Genomic DNA, 24,832 nt, shown 5'->3' on the forward strand with positions numbered 1-24,832 from the left:
GAAACAAGCATATAGAGCATATTAACAAGAGATGAAGTTATGGCATCAAAATTGCTAATTTTCCCAGAGAAAACCTTGATAAAGGCATCCCCAAGAAAACTCCATTCTTTCCTAAGGCCTTTTCTTTTAATACTCCCTAAACTAGCAGAGTTAAGAGAATAACCTATGGAATCTAACATGCTGGATACATCATTATCAGTGTGTGGTGTCATGGCATTGTTCTCAGGTAATTTAAAACATGCTAGTAAATTATCACAGTTAACACAGTGATTTTTACCTTTGAGAGTGAAGGAGATAGTCATATCTATTGAGTTGAACTCAGCAGTAGTCCAAATCTCCTCAACTACTTCACAGTAAATCGTTGGGGCTTCCAGCATTGCATAGCTAAGTTTACAGTATTTGATGAAGTCCATCATTTTGTGATAATCGGAATGGGCTTCATTCTTTTCTACCAAAGCTATGAAATTGTTCTTCTCATAGATGAATCCAGATTGAGACATAATCTTTACTACTGGTGCCATTGTTGTGAGTAGAAATTGCAGAGAATAACTTGAAGGTTTTGCAGAGAGAAAATGGTAAAAGCTTTGAAATTTCAAGAAAGCGTAAAGTAAAAATGAAAAATCAGAAGGGCTTATATACTTTCTCATATTAAAAAGCATAAATAAAAGATTAAACAATAAATATATGTAAGTGAATTTCAGCCGTTTAAGAATAAACTGTAAGTATTCTAAAAACTACCTTTAAAACAAATACATACAGCTGTATGTATGAGTATCAATGGTTAATACAATAGAATCAACGGCTGTGAAACACCTGAATCGACTGATGTGATATTTCAACGGATAAGGTAAACTGTCATCCGTTGAAGAGCACTTCAGTTTTATCCGTTGACGGATAAAAATTCCAGAAATGTATATGTCTTTCAACGGATAATGAACATCCGTTGACAGAACAATTTTGACTTTCAACGGATAGGGAATATCCGTTGATGGAATAATCTGTGTTAAAAATCAAATTTGTTCTAGCAGCTAATACATTTCAGGCTTTAATACAAATTGCAATAAGGACATGAATTTTAAGAGTAATTAAGCATACCTAGCTCACTTACCAATCTTGTGAATGTTGATTCATCAAGTGGCTTGGTAAATATGTCTGCAATTTGTTGTTCACTTGGAACAAAATGAAGTTCCACTGTACCTTTCATCACATGTTCCCTAATAAAGTGGTACTTGATATCAATGTGCTTGGTTCTTAAGTGCTGCACTGGATTTTCAGTAATGGCAATGGCACTTGTGTTGTCACAAAATATTGGAATTTTGTCAACAGTCATACCATAGTCAAATAACTGGTTCCTCATCCATAGTATTTGTGCACAGCAACAACCAGCTGCAATGTACTCAGCTTCAGCTGTTGATGTGGAAACAGAATTCTGCTTCTTGCTGAACCATGATACAAGCTTGTTCCCTAGAAATTGACAGGTGCCTGTTGTGCTTTTCCTGTCTATTTTGCAACCTGCATAATCTGCATCTAAGTAGCCAATTAGATCAAAACCAGACTCTTTAGGGTACCAAATTCCTAGATTTGGAGTCCCCTTGAGATATCTGAAAATTCTTTTAATAGCCACTAAGTGAGATTCTTTAGGGTCAGCTTGAAATCTACCACAGAGACATGTAGAAAACATTATATCAGGTCTACTAGCAGTTAAATATAAAAGTGAGCCAACAATGCCTCTATAACTTGTAATATCCACAGACTTTTCAGCCTTGTTTAATTCAAGCTTAGTGGCAGTGGCCATGGGAGTTTTTGCAGGTGAACAATCCATTAAGTCAAACTTCTTTAAAAGATCATAAATATATTTAGTTTGACTAATGAAAATTCCACCACTAACTTGTTTAACTTGTAACCCAAGAAAGTAAGTTAGCTCTCCCATCATGCTCATTTCATATTTACTTTGCATTAATTTAGCAAACTTTTTACAAAGCTTATCATCTGTAGATCCAAATATAATATCATCTACATAAATTTGTACAAGTATCTTAGAGCCATTAACATTTCTAAAGAAGAGAGTTTTGTCAACAGTACCTCTTGTGAAATGATTATCTAGAAGGAACTTTGACAAAGTCTCATACCAGGCTCTAGGTGCTTGCTTTAGTCCATAGAGTGCTTTCAACAGATAATACACATGGTCTGGAAAATTTTGATCTTCAAAACCTGGAGGTTGGCTTACATAAACTTCTTCCTCCAATTTCCCATTTAGAAATGCACTCTTGACATCCATCTGATAGACTTTGAAATTGGCATTAGCTGCATAGGCTAGAAAGATTCTGATGGCTTCAAGTCTTGCAACTGGAGCAAATGTTTCATCAAAATCTATTCCCTCTTGTTGAGAATAGCCTTTAGCAACCAATCTGGCTTTATTCCTTATGACAATGCCATTTTCATCCATCTTGTTTCTGAATACCCATTTTGTGTCAATGGAACTCTTGTTCTTTGGCTTGGGTACCAGCTTCCAAACTTTGTTTCTCTCAAATTGGTTCAGCTCTTCCTGCATAGCTAATATCCAATCTGGATCCATTAAGGCTTCTTCCACTTCCTTAGGTTCCTCCTGAGATAGAAAATTACTATACAGACATTCATTTTGAGTAGCTCTTCTTGTTTGCACTTTAGATGATGCATCACCAATGATCAGTTCAAAGGGATGATTCTTGGTCCATTTCCTTTGAGGTGGAAGATGTGCTCTAGATGAGGTGGCCTCAGTATTGTCGTGATGTGAGACAGAGTGTTGATCAGTTGAAACTCCCCCTGAGTTGTTGGTCCTTTGCAGGAAACTTGGAGTTCTATCAACTGATGATGTAAATCGATTATCCGTTGATGAACTATGATCAACGGATGCTTCATTATGTACTTCAACGGATGATGCACTATGTCTTTCAACGGATACTGCATTGCCTCTTTCAACGGATGCAGAATTCTGTGCATTATCTAAGGGCATATCTTGAATCCCTTTTGAAGTGTCATCTCCATCAATCTCCTCTTCACTATCATCACAATATATCTCAATGTTGTCAAATTTGAGTCTTTCATGGTGTCCCTCATCTGTTAGTCCATCAATCTTTTTATCATCAAACACAACATGCACAGATTCCATAACAATGTTGGTTCTTAGATTGTAGACCCTATAAGATTTTCCAGCTGAGTAACCAACAAATATCCCTTCATCAGCCTTTGCATCAAACTTCCCTTTATGGTCAGATTGATTTTTCAGTATAAAGCATTTACATCCAAAGACATGAAGAAAGTTTAGAGTTGGTTTTCTTCTCTTGAACAGCTGATAAGGAGTCATGCCTTTAGCTTGATTGATCAAAGAAATATTCTGAGTGTAGCAGGCACAATTAACAGCTTCAGCCCAGAAATATGTTGTTAACTTTGATTCTTCAAGCATTGTTCTTGCAGCCTCAATTAAAGATCTGTTCTTTCTTTCAACTACCCCATTTTGCTGAGGTGTTCTTGGAGCTGAGAACTCATGCAAGATTCCATTTTCTTCACAGAACAGCCTTATTGTCAAATTCTTGAACTCAGTTCCATTGTCACTCCTGATATTCCTAACTTTCAAGTCAGGATGATTATTGACTTGCCTGATGTGATTGATAATGATTTCACTTGCTTCATCCTTTGATCCAAGAAAATAGACCCATGAAAACTTTGAGAAATCATCTACAATCACCAAGCAATATCTTTTTCTTGCAATTGACAATACATTGACTGGTCCAAACAAATCCATATGTAGCAGCTGTAATGGTTCATCAATTGTTGTTTCAAGCTTCTTTTTGAATGATGCTTTCCTTTGTTTGCCTTTCTGACAAGCATCACACAAACCATCCCTTGAGAATTCAACAAGAGGAATTCCTCTAACTAAGTCCTTTTTTACTAGATCATTCATTGTCTTGAAATTCAAATGGGATAGCTTCTTGTGCCATAGCCAACTTTCAACTGAACTTGCTTTGCTGAAGAGACAAGTAATAGATTCTGCATCTGTAGAGTTGAAGTCAGCTAAGTACACATTTCCTTTTCTAACTCCAGTTAGAACCACTTTGTTGTCTTTCTTACTGGTGACAACACAGGCTTCTGAATTGAAGGAAATTGTATTCCCTCTATCACATAGTTGACTGATGCTCAGTAAGTTGTGCTTGAGACCATCAACTAGTGCAACTTCATCAATTATGACATTCCTTGTTGAAATCAAGCCATATCCCATAGTAAACCCTTTGCTGTTATCTCCAAAGGTTATGCTAGGGCCAGCTCTCTCCTTAAACTCTGTGAGCAGGGAGAAATCTCCTGTCATGTGTCTTGAACAGCCACTGTCCAAGTACCATAGATTTCTTCTTTTTCCCTGCACACCATAAAATCAATCAAGTTGATTTTGGTACCCAAGTTTCCTTGGGTCCATTCTTGTTAGCCTTTCTCCTAGACTTCATTCCTCCTGCATCTTTAGACTTAGGTAACTTTGAGTCAACCTTGATCTTAGATGTAGTTGGTTGAGGTGTAGGGTTAGTCACAGAATCATTTAGCACATTTGGAATTTGATAAGGCATGGATTGTGCAAACATGTTATTCCACATAGACATGTTGTATGGCATTTGAGGCATACCAAATGCAGCAAGATAAAGATTGTTAAAATATGGCATGTTTGCAAAATGTGCATAAGGATTCTGTTGAGACATAACAGGCATAGCATGCAGAGGTGATGCAGACATATTAGGCATGGAAGAGGGTACAGGAATGGGAGTTTTCTTAATAGATTTGCAATTAGCAGATAGATAATTAACACTGTTACAATGCACACAGCTTTTTCTAGGAGCATACTTATCAGGTGTGTAATTGTTATGTTTGTTAACCCCTACCTTCCCATTTCTGTTAGATTTCCTTTTAGTTCCCTTTTTATCCTCAACCACTTTGAGCCTATTCTTTAACTGTTCTAAGGTCATGTGCCCTATATTCACCTTACTGACATCTTTGGATGTGCTTGCTTCTCCTTTGACAAAGTTCTTGTAAGTTGAACCAAACTTTTTGTTGAGTTTCTTTAGATTTTCACTTTTAGAAACATCTGCCTGTTTTAATTGAGGAACCTTCAACGGATGCTCCTTTTCTTCCTTCAACGGATAATTTTCATCATCCGTTGATTCCACATCCGTTGACAGCCCATCAATTAATTCCAGTTTCTTTTTGTTTTTATCCCAGGCAGTCTCACAGAATGATTCAATTCCTTGGACCTTGGCAATTTGAGCACTAACATCCCTAGATGTCTTCCAGGCTTTAATCACCTCTTGCTCTCTCTCTAATTGATTAGAAAGTATTTCTACTTTCTTAACAGATTCAGCTAGTTCATTTTCAACAGATATACAATGTAGCTTAGTTTTCTCTAGGTCAATCAACTAATCTTCTAACACAGCATTTCTATTACTTAAAAACAAATTGTTCTCTTTAATCCTACTATTTTCTTTAGCAAGAGATTTAAGAGACACACGCAAATGATACAGTTCAGTAGACATGTCATTTAAAGCATCATTGCACTCTTCTTTAGTAAGCTGTGTTAAATCAGTAGTGATTACCTGGTTGCTTGATGAACTAACTTCATTTTCCTCAGAATCAGCCATGAGAGCCAAGTTGGCATATTCCACATCTTCATCCTCTTCTTCTCCATCAGCTGCCCAGTCTTTTTCTTGAGTAATGAAAGCCCTCTCCTTTTGCTTGAGCAGATCAAAATATTTCTTTTTGTAATCTACTTGGTCAAATTTCTTCTTTTCAGAAGTTGGCTTTCTGCACTCACTTGCAAAGTGTCCACTTATACCATAATTGAAACACTTGAACTTGGATTTGTCCACCATGTTCTTATGAGGTTTAGTGGCTCTAGTGTTTTTCCTAAATTTCATCTTTGCAAATCTCATGGACAGAAATGCAAGATGCTCATCAATACCATCAGAGTCATCTTGGCTGGAGTTGTCTTCATTCTCAGCAACTTGCTCCTTACCCTTGCTTGATTCTGATTTGCTTGTGCCATCTTTGGAGTTTAATGTAGATCTCACAGTTTCTTGTCTGCATTCTTTCTCATTTTCAGCTACCAAGGCAACTGAACCTCCTTTCTTTCTTCCCTTCTCCAATACCTCATCCTGTTCCAGCTCTAGTTCATAAGTCTTCAAGATTCCATATAATCTTTCAAGAGTGAAGTCCTTATAATCTTGAGAGTTTCTCAAGGAGACAGTCATGGGTTTCCATTCCTTTGGCAAGGATCTTAAAAATTTAAGATTTGAATCCTTCACCTGGTACACTCTACCATATAGCTTCAGTCCATTCAACAGCTTTTGGAATCTATTGAATGTGTCATTTAAAGATTCATTTTCTTTAAAATGAAAATACTCATACTGTTGAATGAGAAGCTGCATTTTGTTTTCTTTTACTTGTTCTGTACCTTCACACAGTAGCTGAACTGTGTCCCAAACCTCTTTGGCAGTTGTGCAATTTATCACATTATCAAACATATCCTTGTCAAGACCATTAAACAAAATGTTCATAGCCTTCTTATCCTTGTGGACTTCTTCTGTGTCTTCCATTGTCCATTCTGCTCTGGGTTTTGGAATGGATTGACCAACAGCAATTGTGGCTGTAGCAATTGTGGCTACTTTGTGGGGAATGTGAGGACCATTCTCAATGCAGATTACATAACCTTCATCTTGGGAGAGTAGATGAAGGTGCATTTTCACCTTCCAATGGTGATAACTGTCTTTGTCAAGAACTGGGATTTTTACTCCAATATCCTTCTTACTCATCTTTGTTAGTTTCCAAGATCTTTAAACTCTTTTTGTGTCAAGAGCTTGCTCTGATACCAATTGTTATTCCTAATGAACTAACAATGAGATTTACAGAAGGGGGGTTGAATGTAAATCTCAAAACTTTTTCAAGTTTTGAGCAGTTTCAAAGGCTATGTGTTTAAGATAAACAAGTGTATGAATTGCTTTAAGCTAATACAGACAGATATATATTCAAACACTAATGTAAAGAACACAACAGACCTTAAAAACTTTTCTGGTGGATTGTTGTTCCACCAGAGATGGTATTTCAGAAAATCTGTGATTCAAGAAGTTGATCACAGCTGCGTCCTAGTACAAACTAGATAATTTTTCTCTCAAGATTTTTCTAAACAGCTCTGGAAAAATTCACTTCTAATTACTAGCTGCTACTTGGTTTATATATCACCAAGTTTACAAGTGAAGACAAAGATAAAAAGTACAATAATAAAATAAGTTCTCCACTTGTTTCTACTCCATTTTACTCCAGTGCATTGTTGACTATTGCCTCTTTATGCTAGAGTAGAACGGCTGCTTTTTCTGATGTTCCTGAATTAGGCTACCACATCTCAGTTATCTCTGTCAACCCATGTGCCTCTGTCTGTAGGTACAACTACCACTTGTCAACTGCTATTTAACAGAACATCCGTTGAAGCCTTCATCCATTGATGGCTTTATCCGTTGATGTGTTAGCAGTTGAAGCTCTATCCGTTGATGCACTCATCCGTTGAAGGATGTTATCCGTTGAAGCTTTAGAGACATCCGTTGAAGCTTTGTTTCTCATCCGTTGAAGGTCTTTAAGTTATCCGTTGACACAATTTCATTTATACAAAATTACAAGGCATGAAATATTTACAATTGGCCTTCCTATCTGCATATCCTCAAGTAGTCAACATGACTTATAATTTCCCTCAACATTTAAGAGTTATATCTCAAATTCAGAGACTGAAATGTGCTACAACACTAGACTTATTTCTAAGTAAAGCTACACCATCAACGGATAGCCAAAATGGTCTTATCCGTTGAGGCTACAAACACTAGATTTCTACTTAAGTGTTTTGTTAAACATATCATCAAACTAATGCACATATATTCCTAACATAATTATTTTTGAGATTTTATAAAATTTAGAAATTAATATTTCATCAATTATTGAGCCTTGAATGATTTTCTGATTACATTTATTTATAAAATCCGTATTTAATTCTAGAATTCTTTAAAAATCAAGAAACTCATATTTTAGAAATTTTGGATTATTCCGAGAATTTTAAAATTATTCTGAAAATTTTTGGGATTAGTTTTACCCGCACGTTGTTTCATTTTATTGATAAAATCCGGTATAAGTGGCGTTTCAAAAATTATTTTAAAATTTCGAAAATTACGTTTTCATTTACTCCGGGAAATTTTTAGCATTTTAAGACTGTTTATGTAATTTTCTGGAATTATTTTATGTATACCTTGATCCGTTAATTTTAAATTTCGGGGCAGGATCGGACTACATGGGATTTATATTGCTACGTGGCAAGACAGGAATCAGTGTGGCGGTAACTTCTAATACGTGTTGTTAAATTGCTGGTTAGGAGGAATTAAAAAAAAGAAAAATGAAAAGAAACAACAAAGCACAACTTTGTGTTCCTTTCCCCTCTATTCTCGGCTTTGAGTCCCTCTCGCCTGTTTCTTTCCTCTCGATTCTCTTCTCTCCCCTTTTTCCCTTTTCTCTTCTCAAAGTCTTCTCTTCTTCCATGTTCTTCTTTTTCCTTGGCTGTTTATGGTTCTAGTCGGGGAAACCGAAAATGGATGTTGGACTAACGATAACCTAATGGACAATCGACGAGCTCAGTAGGGTTTCAACCGAAGAGCCCGAGTGTTGAAGTCGAATCCAAGGTGATATAGTAATTAGACTATAAAGCCTGAGCGTCCGAGCCGGCTCAGAGTCGATCAGTAATAGTTGTAAAGCTCTGCAAGGCAAGTACCCCTGACCATTCTTTTATGGTTCAATATATATGAATGAAATGTTGTTTTATTTTCGAACAGGAACAGAAACGTTTTAAGTTACGTATCCCCTGTATTTGATAATATTGTTAAATATATGTTTTGGGGAGAAGTAACTTCTGAAAGTACCTATCTCTGAAATGTGATTAAAAATGGAAAAGAAGTTTTGAATAGTGTGCTGTGACAGAATTGATTTTAACAAGAGATAGGTAAAAGTGATTTTGAAACTGGATAAAACGAATCAGATATTGGATAATGTTGCGTAAGTGGCTAATTCGGTTGCACGCATTACATAACCGATTAGTCCAGCATAGTTAATCATAGACCTAGTGTGAAAGCCCGATCAGCTTTCCTAGATATTTTGTGTGATAGCCCGGCCAACTATCCTAGATAATTTGTGTGGAAGCCTGATCAGCCGTCCCTAGATAACATCCAATACATATCTGATTGTGATTTTGTGGTTCCAGTAACGGAACAAGTGAATGAGGTTCTAGTAACGGAACACGTGAATGAGGTTCCATTAACGGAACATATATCTTTGGGTTCCCCTAACGGGACAAATGGTTTTGTGCTTCCTGTAATGGAAGAGAAGGTTTGGAAATGAAAATAGCATGCTAAAATTGAACTCTGGTATTTTTGCACAACACACGATTGATGATATTGTTTTTCAGAGCATGCTAGTTTTGAATATCAAGTTTATGAATGTTTATACATGTTTTACTTATTTTCTAACGAGTTATGAATTCTGTTCCTATAACTGCTTTACTTTAAATCGTTTTTACTTTTCATTCATATAGTGGTACTGCTGAGCAATTGATTGCTCACCCTTGCAGAATGTTTTGTATATGTATTGCAGATGCCTAGAAGATTCTTCCGTGATAGTCAGGGCAGATTTCCAGTTCCTTCCGTCTCAGGCTCCTCTGAGGTAGTTATGTTAGACCAAAGTGGGTCTGTTGAGTTGATGTATTAAGATAGTATTGTCGGGAGTGTCTTTAGTAAGTTGGTTTTGTGTTGATTGTAACCTAAGACATACATAAACCTGGAAAAGATCTTGGTAAAAGGGGTTGTGTTTATATAATAATGTTGAGTTGGATTATGTTGTGTTGTTATTATTGTTATTGATGACGTTAACTCCTGACCCCGGGGTTGAGATCGTTACCCTAGGGGCTGGAAATGCGGTGGTTGTGAGAAGGATTGTCTGGGCAGCTTTGGTTCCTAGTTTATTGAGGTTAGCATTTCAGCTGTAGTACTTTTCTACCTACATTATGTTTTCGACGTGCATTTGTAAGCGATAACCAAAATGGATTATGTCACCCGACGAGATTTGTCCAAAAGTTCAAGAAGCCAAATGGAAGGCAATGAGAGCAGTCTCTGAAGGTAATCACGAGGAAGGCCTTGAGAACCTTACATAACCCCTGAAGTTTATGTGCAATATTAAATGCACTCTAAATAGTTGTTTTGAATATACTTTTTTCCTTGCTGCAGTTGGGAAATTTTATTCGTTATATGGTAACTTTTACTTCTTGATTCATTTTCGGCTTCATAACTTTTGACAGTTAGATCTGGTCACACTAGCAGAGATTCATGTTATAGCTATAATTGGAAGGATTCACACCACTACATTATCATAACTCTCTGCTAAGAGTCAAGAAGCTCAATTAGAAGCTGGCAATATCTTCCAGCAGGTGAGAAAGTTTTACCGATTTTAGCATATGTTTGAGCAAACTGGTTCAAGATTTTTATGTAATTGCAAGCTAATTTCGAATTAAAGTACATAATATAGCTCAATTCGGACAGTAGTAACATATGTTGGTGTATTGAGAACATTAAAAACTTACTCATAAGCGTTAAAATTTTTAAGTATTACTTTACAAATTTGCTATAATGTAATATGTACAAATTTTTAAGTCATTATAATGAGAATTTAGAATTATGTATATAGCTCAAGAGATATAAACTTATATTGATTTAGAAAATGTAGGTTATAAAAGGAAGAATTGATAATAATGTGGTTTTTTTGTCAGATGTTGAAGAGGAGTCCAAACATTCTGTAGACTTCATAGACGCCAAAATCACAGAGCTTATCAACCTGGTAGGTTGATATTCCAACATCTTTTATTTAATTTTTTTACATTAGGACTTGGTTTTTAGAATCAATGACTCTACAGAAGCTTTGATTGGGTCAAGATAATATTTACAAAAGTGGTAGTGATGGAACTAATGTTAGTGAAACTAAACATCAGCAGGAATAAGCTTGAGTCACCGGTTGAAAACATGAACAGAGGTATCCAAATGGACATTTATACCATTCAGAACTCAACCAGAATCAAGGCATTCCACGGGTCATTAGCAGTTACCCCAAGTATGTATGAATGGTTATTCATCTGTCATTTTTTGTTAGTGCAAATATGCAAGTTTTGTATTATCCAGACCTAAATATTGAGCTTATGGATGTAAGTTCTTGGCAATGTACCCAATTAAATCGTTGTTCAAAGAATACAAACTCATGTTTCTCTTTCTATGAATTATTGTTGTAAATGTTATTCTAGAAGAGAAATTATTATTCAATATGTTCTAATTTTTAAGCTCATTTTAACTTGTTTTTTAGAATACTCAACTTTTATATTTTTATTTTAATATTTTACAAATAATGTATAGTTGTATATCAAAATGAATCGGTAAATAAACAAATATATTATAATTGTTTAGCTGAATTTAGTGGTATAATAAATAATATATTATTTATCAAAAAAAATTATTTTTAAAAAACATATACGAGTTGACGTGATCCTAAATAACTTATATAAACTTGTAATATACCACTTCAAAATCTAATCTTAATTTCATTTTAAAATATTATAATTTATTGTTTAACTTCACCTTTTAAATAATTTTTTTACTATAGTTCAATTTTAAAAATACGACACATCAAAGTATTTTACTAATACAAATTGTTAATGATATAATTTACTACAACATATTTGAAGCTTAAGCAATTTGAAAAGAACTCTGGATAACAACGTATACAACAACATATCAATAAGAAATATACATTATTGGATAAAAAACTCATAATACATACTCAACCACTTAAACTTTCTCGATGACATAATTATGACGTAAATGATCTTATATTATGCATGTTGTCATGAAATTGTGAATATAAAATATAGTATTTTTTGTTATAAAAGTTGTCATTAGTCATTACATAGATAATAATATCATATGTTAAATAAGCTTTTTCTTAATACAACTTAATTTATCTTAATTATCCAATTTTATAATAAAACATAAATATGTAATTTTAGAAAAATAGTACTATAATCGGACTCATGTTTTATAAAAATTAATTTTTATAATTCTTGAATAATTTGGACAAAATAGATTATACATTTTTATAATGTGAATTAACGGCGACAAATAAATATGTAGATATATATGGATCCTTTCAGTAAAAAAACTGAACTCAGGAACTCTCTCGATAATATAATTATGACTCTATAAATGATAATACAATGAACCAGAAACTATATGGGTGAAAAAACAAAATACCCACCATTTGAGGGGTTAGTGCCCAAAATACCATTCGGCGGGAGGGAGTGCCCAAATTACCCAAAGAATACGCATGTCTAACATTCGTATTCCTTTTTTGAAAATTTTACAAAAAAAACGCATGTCTAATATGTGTATTCACTGCTACAGGAACAGGGATACACATTTCCAACATGCGTATTCATGCTACAGTAACAATGAATACGCATGTTCAAAATGCGTATTATTTGTAAAATTTTAAAAATCTGAATACGCATCTGTAGCATGCGTAGTTCGTGGGTATTTTGGGCAATTTACTCCGCCGGTGGATATTCTGGGCACTTGAAGCTGAAAAGTGGGGTATTTTGGGTACTCTTTCAAACTATATCGTGGAATTGAAAATATAAAAAAAATTTATTAAAAATGTAGTAATTATACATGAAATATTGCCCTATTTTGAATAAATTTTTTTGTGTGCAAAGTACAAGCAATATTGATTCACCTATGTAATTATCTAAAATTAATGGATTATACAAAATTATTATAATAGTATATTTAAACCTCAATTTAGTAATAATCAATAAAAAATAAAGATGATAAAAATATTAATTTCAATTAATTTTTACGTATTGGTGATATTGTATGTTCACTTAAGATAGAATAATAAAAAGCTAAAATAATTTAATCATTAATTAAATATTCAAATTTCATTTCTCTGCTTAATTATAAATTAAATGTAATTTGCTTGGAGATTGGTTATTAACTACTGTCTTTAATAAAAAACTCATTATTCAAGTTCAATGATACAACTCAATCGTTAATGTAATTATTACGTAAAGAGTAAAAATGTCTGTTAATAAGTAAATACAACTACTATATAATTTAAATTAAACGACACGACTCTTGTGTGTTCATTATTACATTTAAAAACATGTTAATTATATACGTGATATGTAATTATATTATATATTAAATTAATTTATTCTGTGTGCGAAGCACGGAACAATATTGCTAGTATAGATTAATCTTCACTAACAATTAATCGCACAAGTATTCAAAATAAAGATAACCAATGATTTCGAATCAAATATAATTTAAAAGTTATAAAAAGTACTTATATAAATCTCATCAAATAAAATCAACTCTCAAAATCATATGGATCCCAACTATACAAACTTCCAATTCTACTTGTGTGGCTCGCATTAAAATACTCACATATACATGATATTGGAAATTTATAACAAGATCAATACGATACAATAAAGCACAACACCATGACACCAGGCCTCTTTAACCAACTATATCCACCCCTTAGAGATGGCTTAGTTGAGCATCATCGAAACAATCACGGTATTAATAAAATTAAAACTCATACCAAGAATCGAGATGAACTTAAAACTTTTATTAATAATGAAATTGTGTTTACAAGCGAGAAAGATGAAGGGAGATACAAGAGAGAGGTAAGAGATGTGTGTGATGTGAGACTAGGGGGTCTATTTATACTAAAAAATTACACATTAACATTGATGACAAAAATCTCCTAATTGATTTACAACAATTTTCGTGACCAAATGCTTGCACAACTTTCCCTTATAAAAGATTTACGCTCGATTCACCACGATCCCGCTGACTCGTGATTACATATCTTAATATTCTGACTTGTGACCCAATTCTTTCCATTTAATGGCAAATCCAAAAAATTTTTCTTAATAACCGGCACAATCAGAAATATCGCAAAATCAAGCATAAAATGAGGATACTAAAGTACTAAGTAATTAATATAATACACTATTATTATACAATAGAAATGCGTAATCAAATTCCCCCATATCAAATCTAAGCTCGTACTCAGGATTAAAGAAAACTTAACTCATTATCGTAGGAATCATGGGTACTTTTAGGTGTATCATCCTGTTCAACTCGTAGACGATCTTCACAAAAGAAGTGTTGTGCAAGACATGGATGTACTAACACAAGACTACGTCAAACTGACAGCCCTAAGATTTAGTTGTATGATAGTCTAAATCTGTATTTTGTATTGTATTACTTGAGTCTGTAAAAATATTAAAGATTAGACTGAAGTATTTGTTAGGAAATGAATAACATACAGAGGGGGGGGGCGAATGTGTTTTAATATTTTTAGGTTTTTCTTGAATGTTTTTGGTTGAACAAAGTAAATTTAATCTTGTAGAAAAGATGTGTTAATGCAGTAAATAAACATGCAATAAACAAGAACACAATCTTTTCAAAACTCACTTAATTGTTATATTAAAAATCAAGAATTTTTTGCTACAAAATTTCTAGGCTCTTTGTTTAAAGAGCTTAGTTTCTTCTTGAGAGAATTACAAGATTTTCTATCTGGATTGTTACTACTAACTAAAGGACCAGTTTTAACTTTATAATTCAGTTAACTGCTGGTTTACACAGTGTACAAGAAGATATGCTATTAGCTTTTGTAAACAGTCACTTGTCATTTCCATTTATAGAAAACTATATCTCCTATGTCTGGCTTAACATATCTTTAGCATCTTATGATCATCTTGATCTTCCTGTGTCAGTTAATCTTCACCATTGATCTTACACACCCTTCAAGCTGCTTTTTGTAGACTCGTCAATCCAGCTGGTTGGATTGTTTGTTCATTGTTTATCTTGGATATTGAATTGGTCTGTGATTTTGTACTTTGAGAATTTCACTCGAGATCTCTAATTAGGCATATAGAGATCTTGACATCTCGATAAGTATAATGACTTATCGAGTTTTCTAATGCTCTAGTGAATTTGACTTATCGATAACTCAGAGTTCTCTAATAAATGTAGATTTATCGATAACTCTGAGTTCTCTAATGAAGAAATGACTTGTTGATATCTCCAATCTCCATATCTTCAAATTGGCTTGTCGATATCTCTGTGAGTTCTCTAGTGGCTTTCCTGACTTCTCGATAAGTCATTTGGAGTTCTCGAATGACTTCTTTATAACACTAAATCTGTGACTTGTAGAGATCTTGACTTAGAGTATTTTTAACCAAACAGATTTATTCAACTCCAAGCTTCTTCAAAATTCTTCTGAGGCATGATCACCTTGATCTTCTTCCGGATAGAATCCTTAGGCTTGATACTGTTTCAGGAAAAAGACTTCAGTCTGCTCCTTTGTATTTTTACAGACTTTAAGTGTTACAAGTACATAATACAAATTAAGATAACAGTACAACTTACTTAGGGTTGACAAATTGTCTTAGTCTTGTTAAAGTACAGGCATGTCTTGTACAATAATCTCCCCCAATTTGTGAGAAGATTGCTTAATACAAATTCATGCATGTTAACAAGACTAACCCCAAAAAAAATAAAAAAATAAATTGATACACAAAGCTTGATCAAATTACAATTATTTATACATTAGGAAATTTATAGAGTTTTATGGCTACAAGTGTCAGGTAGAGACAGTTTTTACATTAGCTTGTTCTTTTTGTAGGTCCTTTAAGTAATCAAGAATTTCAAATTCTTCTATAATAAGTGTCCCACTTAGAGCTTCTATGAGTTCCTGTCTTGCTGCTTTTGAGTAACCTTTGTCCAGTAAATCAATCCTGAATCTTGAAAATTGACCAACTTTAATGTTGAGAAATTTCCCATCTTTGGAGATTCTACTCATTCCTTTGGCCTTTAGCTTTTCTGATCTTTTTATGTACATCTCTATTTCTTCATCATACTTCCTTATTCTCTCTTCAGCTTCAGCTTCAGCCTCTTCTCTTTTCTTTATATCCTCCCTTTCAATCAACCATTCAGCTAGAACTGATCTCCATGCCCTTGTAGCAGTATCCTTGTCCTTTACCAAGCTTATTATTCTCTTAATTTCCGTGGTTGAAAGAGAGTCCATTAATTTGCTGCTAAGAAAGGTGAAGGAACCATCTTCATAGAAAATTCTGACTTCCATAAGAGATACAATCCAAACTTTGATTATTTCCTCAGCAAGTTGTTGAAAATGGTCTTCATCTGAGATGCACTAATTTAGAGATAGAAAGTCAGATTGTTTGAAACAGTTCTAGATGGCCATTTCAGTGACTTCCACTTTCTTTGTAGGCTTGACTCTCTTAGGCTTTCTGCCAACAGACTTGTGCTTGAATTTTAGTGAAGATTTGGCTAAATGTAGGGTTGTCATTTTCTTGAGATTTGTCTAGCTTGTGGTGATTGGGATTTTTAGAAGAAAGTTGGATGTTTGTTTGTACAGAAACTTTGGCTTTGAGGTTTGAGGTGGTTTGATGTTTGAGATAGTTGATGTTTTAAGTTGAGCTGTGGTTTGAGCTAGTTGTGTTTGGATTTTTAGGGTTTGATGTGGTTCTGAGCCATCATGAAGCTTTTTACTTCTCCTCTCACTTCTTCTCTTCTTTTCTTCATCTTTCTTGTCATCCTCCTTCTTCTTCTCTCCACTCTTGCTGTCAGATGGCTTACTGGATTGACTTGGATTTGAGCTAGAAGGATTTTGATCATCTTTCTTCTGCTCATCATCATCCAAATCATCCTCGTTGATCTGTGTTTTGGGCAAGTTGGCTTCTGTATTATCCATATATCTCCTTAGTAGCTTTATCATTTCCATATCATCATTGTTCTTGTTCTTCTTAGTTTTTAAACTGTTCCAAGGATCATGATAAGCTTATTGTTACTCATGACACACTGTTTGGGGATATGAAAATGTTTGAATTGTTTGGTGTTTGGACAGATGTATGATATACCTTTGCTTGGCTGTAGATATGCTTCAAGAAAGGCAACCACTTGAGCATCTCTCAATTCAGTTAATATCATGGTATCTTCATGAGTTATAACTTTAACTTTGTTGATGAAGATATCTAACTCAGATGCCCTTCTTGAGACAAGATAATTGAGGGACACATGCATACATCTGTCTGTCCCTGAGTCTTTTACATTGATCACTATCCTCTTTTGCAAAAAGTTGTCCTGATTGACCATGATCACTCTTATGAAATTAATTGTCTTGTCCAGGTCCTTTTTATATGTGAAGTGATTATTGTTGAGAGAATCTTTTACACTACAAGAATTTACATTAAATTCAACGGACAAAAATGACGGAATTATTCAAGCGCTTAAATGTGACGGATGTCCGTCAATAATATATTTGTAACAGAAGTCCGTCATATTTAATAATTTATAAATACAACGGAATTTTTAAATATAACGGACATTATATATATGACAGAAGTCTGTCAATTTAATTGCTCCTAATTTTTCCCTCAGGCTTCTCGCACTTTTCGCTGAATTTCCCGCTCATCTATATATTCAACGGAAAACATAAATACGACAGATTTCTAATTTCTGATGGAGATATGTTAGATTAAACTTTGATATAGATTTTGTTTCTTATTAATTTAATGGCGGGATATTTTCCCTCTCATTTTATAAATACTACAGAACTTGTCTGTTGAATTTAAGTATTAAAAATGACGGAAATCCATTACATTTGATATCTGTTATATATGACGGATATCCATCAAATTTAACCCAGGCCTAATTTTTAGACACCTAGAAACGTAAGTATATTTCCAGTTGTGTTTTCAACTATCTAAGTTTTTTGTGCGGTCCTCTATACAGTTATTAATAAAAACACCATGAACTAATGAAGATTGGAGCGTACATCCAAATACTGAGATTTCCAATCTTCACAAATTATAAAGGTACTTACTATTATTTTATAAGTATATATGCATTATTAAGATAATATGTATAGATCTATATTTTGGGTATGTTATCTCTATACCATATATTATCTGATGATTATGTTGCTTATGATAGTTATTTTAATCTTTACGTAGATCCATCTAATTTGTTTGATTTTATCTTATACTTTGATCGTTATTTGTTACGGAATATATAAAAATAGCATCATCATATTTAATTATGTAACTCGCTAAAAGTATAAATAAATTTTTACTTGTAGATGTCTAATGATCGAAGTTGGATGAGGCGTAGGTTTGATGGTAAGGGTAGCATATCTGCAGAATATGTAAGAGGCGTTAATTCGTTTGTTGAATTTTTCCAGCCAGAAAAGAAAAACATCCAGAAGGATTGTTAAAATGTTCGTATAATAAATGCAAAAATCAAGCTTTTATGACCGAAGACGTGTTAAAGTGGCACTTGTTACAATTTGGTATTATTGAGGCATATATTACATGGGATCTTCATGGCGAAAAATCTGACTGGAGTGCTCATTACTCTATAGGAACAAGTTCAAACAATAACGCTAATGAAGATAGAAATGTGTATGATGCATTTGAAATATTAAGAGATGTTGTAGGGGAACAATATCAATTTGAAAATGTGGAAGAAGATCCAAATTATGAAGTATTTGAGTTCTACAATTTAGTAAAGAATGCTTCAATACCTCTTTGTCCAGGTAATGAAGAATATACAAAGTTATCATTTGTTATGAAGTTATTGCACTTCAAGAATAGGCAGGGTTGTAGTCAAAATGGTTTTGATGAATTGCTTGAGCTAATTGGGTCTGTTTTACCTAAACCACATACATTGCCCAAGACTTACAAAGAAGTAAAAAATATGGTTAAAGAATTAAACTTGGGTTATGAAAAAATTGATGCTTGTGAGAGTGATTGCATGTTATATTATAAGACAGATGCTGATAAGTTGTGTCGTGACATATGTGGTGTTGACCAGTATAAAAAGTGGAAGGACATTAAAAGCCCGTTGATAGCAAAGAAAACCTTGCGGTATTTTCCCCTCACTCCAAAGCTTAAAAGATTATACATGTCAAAACATACAGCAGAATATATGAGGTGGTACAAAAATAGAGATGTGATAGAGGGACAAATTACTCACCCTGCTGATGGGGATGAATGGAAACGATTTGATAAGGAATTTCCTTCATTTGCAAATAAGGTTCGAATTTTCATGCTTGGTCTTGCAACTGATGGATTTGAACCATTTCATAATAAACACTCAAGAAAGTATAGTGTGTGGCTAGTTTTTATTGTGGTGTATAACCTCCCACCATCTATGTGCATGAAAGATCAGTTTATATTTATGCCTCTTATCATTCCTGGAGATAGAAATCCAGCAAAAGATCTCAATGTTTATCTCCGACCATTGATTGATGAATTAAAAATATTGTGGGACAGGGTGGTAACGGTATTTGACAAATCAACACATTCTAATTTTGTGATGAGGGATGCACTAATGTGGACAATTATTGACTTTCCAGCATATGGTTAGGTTAGTGGATGGTCAACACATGGGAAGATGTCATGTCCCGTATGTGTGGCAGATGTTAAAGCTTTTCAATTGAAGCACGGGGAGAAAGCTAGCTTTTATGGCACTTCTCGAGTTTTTTTGAAACCGAATGATCCTTTAAGAAGAAATTACAAGTATGGCTCTCGTGAGACAAAAGCAGTAACATCTCAATATTCAGGTCAGGCAATAAAGATCCAGGTTCAACGAGTTAAATTTTTTCCACATGGAAAAAAACATGGCGCAAACCGGTGGGTTTTGGGTTGACACATAATTGGACTCATTCAGCCATATTTTGGGAGCTTCCTTACTGGGAGAAGCTTAGTCTGCGTCATTTTTTGGATGTAATGCACATTGAGAAGAATGTTTTTGACAACCTTTTTTATACAGTGCTTGATGACGGTGATAAGTCAAAGGATAATGCAAAATCAAGAAAGGATTGTAAGCATTTAGGCGTACGGAAGGAGTTATGGATTCGTGATGATGATTCAAAGCCAGTTGCACCATATGTTCTTACACAAGAAAATGTTAAAAAATTGTGTAAATGGGTGGATGAATTGAAACTTCCAGATGGATGGAACTCAAACCTATCACAGTCTGTTGAATTTAAAAAAGGGCAATTTAAAGGTTTAAAATCCCACGATGGTCATGTGTTTCTCCAAAAACTAATGCCCATTTTGGCTCATGACTTATTGCCTAGCAAAGTCAGTGAGGGGATTATAGAGTTGTGTAATTTGTTCAAAAGTTTATGTTCTACAACATTGACAAGAGAAGATCTTGATAAAATGGAGGCGGATATAGTGCATATATTGTGTAAACTGGAGCTTATTTTTCCACCTCGTTTTTTTGACACAATGGAGCATTTGCCTATTCACTTGGCAACATTGTGCAAGCTTGGTGGTCCAGTCCAATATCGTTGGATGTATCCTTTTGAAAGATACTTGGGTAAGTTGAAGTTAACTGTAAAAAATAAAGCCCGGGTAGAGGGTTCAATGGCAGAACGCTATATCGAGGAGGAGCTGAATAACTTTTGTTCTTTATATTTCGAATCAGACATGGAAACTATACATAATCGACTAAACGTAATGAGGTATAATTTTTATACTTGTTTCGATGTACAAAGTATTAGATATTTTACTCGTCGTTTGGGTTCTTTAGTAGTAACTAGTAAATATTTTTTTATCTTTAAATTGTTATCTTATAAGTATATTGTAGTTTTATATTACTTTTTTTCTTTTGTCATCCTTTCAAATCTTGTTCACCGATTTTTAGGAATTCTTGATTTTACCTTATTTGGATTCAAGTCTTCAGACCAATTTACATATGTTACAAGTATTAATTTCAGGCACCAAGGCAGAATAGTAATCCAGGCTTGCTTCAATCTTATACACATCCAACTAGCAAAGTTGGTAGAGAGAAACAAAGGATCATGACTGATCAAGAACACGAAATTGTGAGATATTATGGTCTTATCAACATGCCAGAAGTTTCTAAATACTTAGAGTAAGAATTTAATGTTTTTTTGAATTTTCATTTGAAATATTTACTATGCAATCTGATCATCTAAACTTGTAACTTCACTAAATTTTGGGAATTTGAAGATTTAGCATATGCGAAGAAGCCAGGTCTCGATCCGGCCATCTGTGAAAGATATGCAGAGAAACATTTTATCAGTTGGTTTGAAAGAAGGGTACGTGTGTACTAAGTATGTCTTAACATAATAAACTACTAAGTTACCCGATGCTCTCTTAATAATGCGTGTAGATAAAAACTGATGCTGACCTTCACAAGAAGTTCAAGGATATAGTTAGAGGTCCAATGCAAATTGCAAAATCTTATAGCGGGTGTCATTGTTGAGTGGCATTTATGACACTTTATAATTCTCTATTAAGCTTTGAATTGATGCGTTTGTACTCAAGTTGTTAAGTGTTTTAACGTGTTTTCTAGTGTTTTTACATTTCAGGCATTATCTAGGTAAGCAGGTGAATTAGCATTATTTTGGTGCTAATTTGGTGTCAAGGTGGTGTTGGAATAAAAGCTCGTGGAAAGCCGAATCGAAGCTGCAAAGAAAATCATAAACCGGAAGTTTTTTCCAGAGGTATGGCGCGCCCGTGCTGGTCAAGCGTGCGGCTGCGCCAGGATGTCAGCGCGTCCGCGCCGGTGCGAAATCAAAGAATCCTGATTCTATTATAATTATAATTGGAGGACTTCTGGATTGCATGGGGCTGCTATATATATTCAAATAAAGGACGTTTTCAAGGGAGAGACATATCAGAGCTAAGAAGAAGACGGCAAGAGACCTATAGCACAATTCAACAAAGGCGAAGACGATCTAGTTTATTCTTATGAATATTTGTTTTGAGTTGTAATCTTTGATGCTCGTTTCTTATTTTGTTGAACCTATACTCTTGTGTTAACTTTGTTTGATTATTCGTTATAAAGATTACATTTATTATACCATGCATTCATCGGAACCCACATTGATGATGAGTCCGATTATGGGCTAATCGTTATCGTGGGGTTCTAACGGATTTATTTATGGATTTCTTTAGTTAATTTATTTGGATGCCTTAGTGTGTCGTGATTGTATGATAACCTAGTACTGGTTGTGCATATTTGTCTTATGAGTGTCGCGAACTTATAAGATAGCGTGTTAATCTTTAATTAAGCGACAGTGAATTTAAGGATTTAGAACTTGCCATGCTAGCATAGGTTCATGTGTTATTGTTATGCATGATTCATAGGTAATTTTAACCATCTTCTTGCCCTGTGCAATCATGATAGATAACTTGTGCTATAAACCTTTATGTTGTCAAATTCTATAGACATATAGGGTCTCAATATAATTGGTGTCTATTCAACTTCTATCTCTTTTGTGGATGTCTGATAGTATGTTATTCGTGCAACGAAAGTTGGCGTTTAGCAGTTCCGTGTTATCTGATTAGTGTCATCACTATTAGATGCTAAGGTTAAGAACAATGAGGCTATTAAATGAAGTATTTAATGAAGTTAGAATCCCATATTTGTCTCATATAATATACAACCCTCTTTATTCTCTTAGTTATAATTGTTATTTTAATTCTTATTTATAAACAACCTCAATTTGTTATCGTCTTAGCATTGAATAATAACCATACATTGTTGTTTAAGTGCATAAATTAATTAGTGACCAAAGCCAGTCTCTGTGGGAACGAATCTGATTTATATTTTATACTACTTGTGAACGCGTATACTTGCGTGAATTATTAGCGCGTGTTTAGGGACTAACAAGTTTTTGGCGCCGCTGCCGGGGACTGTAGTGTTAATTTTTAGTTTATGTAATTTTCATCAGTGGTCGTTAAAGTTCATTGACTCGGACATTGTTACTTATCTATTTTCTTGTCTTATTTCAGGTACTCTAGCGAGGGTGTATGCATACACGTTCGCGTACTCGTAAGAGAACTCTGGATAAGCCGATGAAGAAGTTGTGGTGGTTCGAAAGGAAGTTTTTGAAGAAGAAAAGAAGGTAGAAGAAGAAGAAGAGAAAGTCGAGGAACCAGTTTTAGTAGAGATGGGTGATTAAGCAGAAAATCCTAAGGCTTTGATGGACTATTCTCAGCCTAAAATCAATGACATTTAGTCAAGCATCATCAGGCCAGCCATCAGGGCTAACACTTTTGAGATCAAGTCAAGCACGATTCAGATGATACATAACTCAGTTTAGTTTGGTGGTTCTCATACAGAAGACCCTAACATGTACATCAGGGATTTCATCGATATATGTGACACGTTCAAGTTCAATGATGTGACTGAAGATGCTATCAAGCTGCGACTCTTCCCATTCTCTCTGAGGGATAAAGCTAAGTGCTGATTACATTCTCTACCAGCAGGGTCTATCACCATTTGGGAAGATCTTGCTCAAAAGTTTCTCACTAAATTCTTCCCTATGACGAAGACTGCTGCAATCAGGAATGCTCTTACTCAGTTTGCTCAGCAACCTGGAGAATCTCTGTGTGAGGCTTGGGATCGATATAAGGAGATGCTAAGGAAGTTCCCACACCATGGCATGCCTGATTGGATGATTATTAACTATTTCTATAATGGATTGGGTGCTACTTCTAGACCCATGCTCGATGCAGCATCAAGAGGAGCCTTGTGGGCTAAGAGTTACGGTAAAGCTTATGAATTGATTGAACTGATGGCTGCTAATGAGTACCAAAATCCTTCCCAGAGACCGACTCAGGGAAAAATAACAGGAATTCAGGAGTTGGATGCAGCAACTGCTATAGCTGCCCAACTTAAGGCTTTGACGATTAAGGTGGACACTTTGGCTAATCATGGGGTTAATCAAATCGCTAGTGTCTGTAAGCTTTGTGCTGGTGCCCATGAGTATGATCAGTGCACAATTTTTAGTGAATCAGCTCAGTTCGTGAGCAACTTTCAGCGTTCGCAGCAACCTGTGCCAGCCACTTATCATCCCAACAACCGCAATCATCCTAAGTTCAGTTAGAGCAATGCTCAGAATGCGGTTCAACAGCCTTATCAGGAGTATCCAGCTAAGTAGTACAACCATCCTGGTTTTTAGCAACCGCAATATGCAACAGGACAGCAACTTCAGCTGCAACAAGCTAATGAAAAATCAGAATTAGAGGAGTTGAAGCTTATGTGCAAGAGTCAAGCTGTTTCTATCAAGACCTTGGAAAATCAAATTGGGCAAATTGCCAATGCCTTGCTACATCGTCAGCCTGGTACACTACCTAGTGACACTGAAGTGCCAGGAAGGAAGGAAGCTAAGGAGCATGTAATCTTAACAGTCAGAAAGAATGGTACAGTTTTCCAAGGTTAAAGAAAATGTGATAGTAGCAGAATTTGATCCTCCTACTACAAATGAATCAGGAGATGATTTTTATTCCTTGGAAGAACTGGAGCAATTGGAGGATGAGTCAATGGCCCTGATTATCAAGAGATTCTCAAATGTCAGATTCAAAAGGAATCCCAAGTTCAAGTACAAGTCCAACTACAACAGATTCCAGAAAGGTGGATCTTCATCCTCTAACACCAGCAGTGGTGGGTACAAAACAGGGATGGTTGATCGAAGCACCATTCGATGCTTCAACTGTAATGAGTTGGGACACTTTGTCACAGAATGCAGGAAGCCAAAACAATTTAGGAAGAACTCTTATGATTCTAATCAGAAGAGTAAATCTGAAAGGGCTTACCTGGCAAAGGGAAGAAGCTGG

The 24,832-nt window shown here is 34.7% G+C and overlaps 1 non-coding gene across 1 annotated transcript; it reads right to left on the reverse strand.

The window, feature by feature from the left end:
* Positions 1 to 23,553: 23,553 nt before the first annotated feature.
* On the reverse strand, positions 23,554 to 23,660 carry LOC141723233 (small nucleolar RNA R71). The gene has a single exon (XR_012576219.1). It is a non-coding gene; the product is annotated as a small nucleolar RNA R71 (small nucleolar RNA).
* Between the last annotated feature and the right edge of the window lie 1,172 nt (positions 23,661 to 24,832).

Source organism: Apium graveolens, chromosome 4, assembly GCF_009905375.1.
Source record: "Apium graveolens cultivar Ventura chromosome 4, ASM990537v1, whole genome shotgun sequence".
Taxonomy (NCBI): Eukaryota; Viridiplantae; Streptophyta; class Magnoliopsida; order Apiales; family Apiaceae; genus Apium; species Apium graveolens.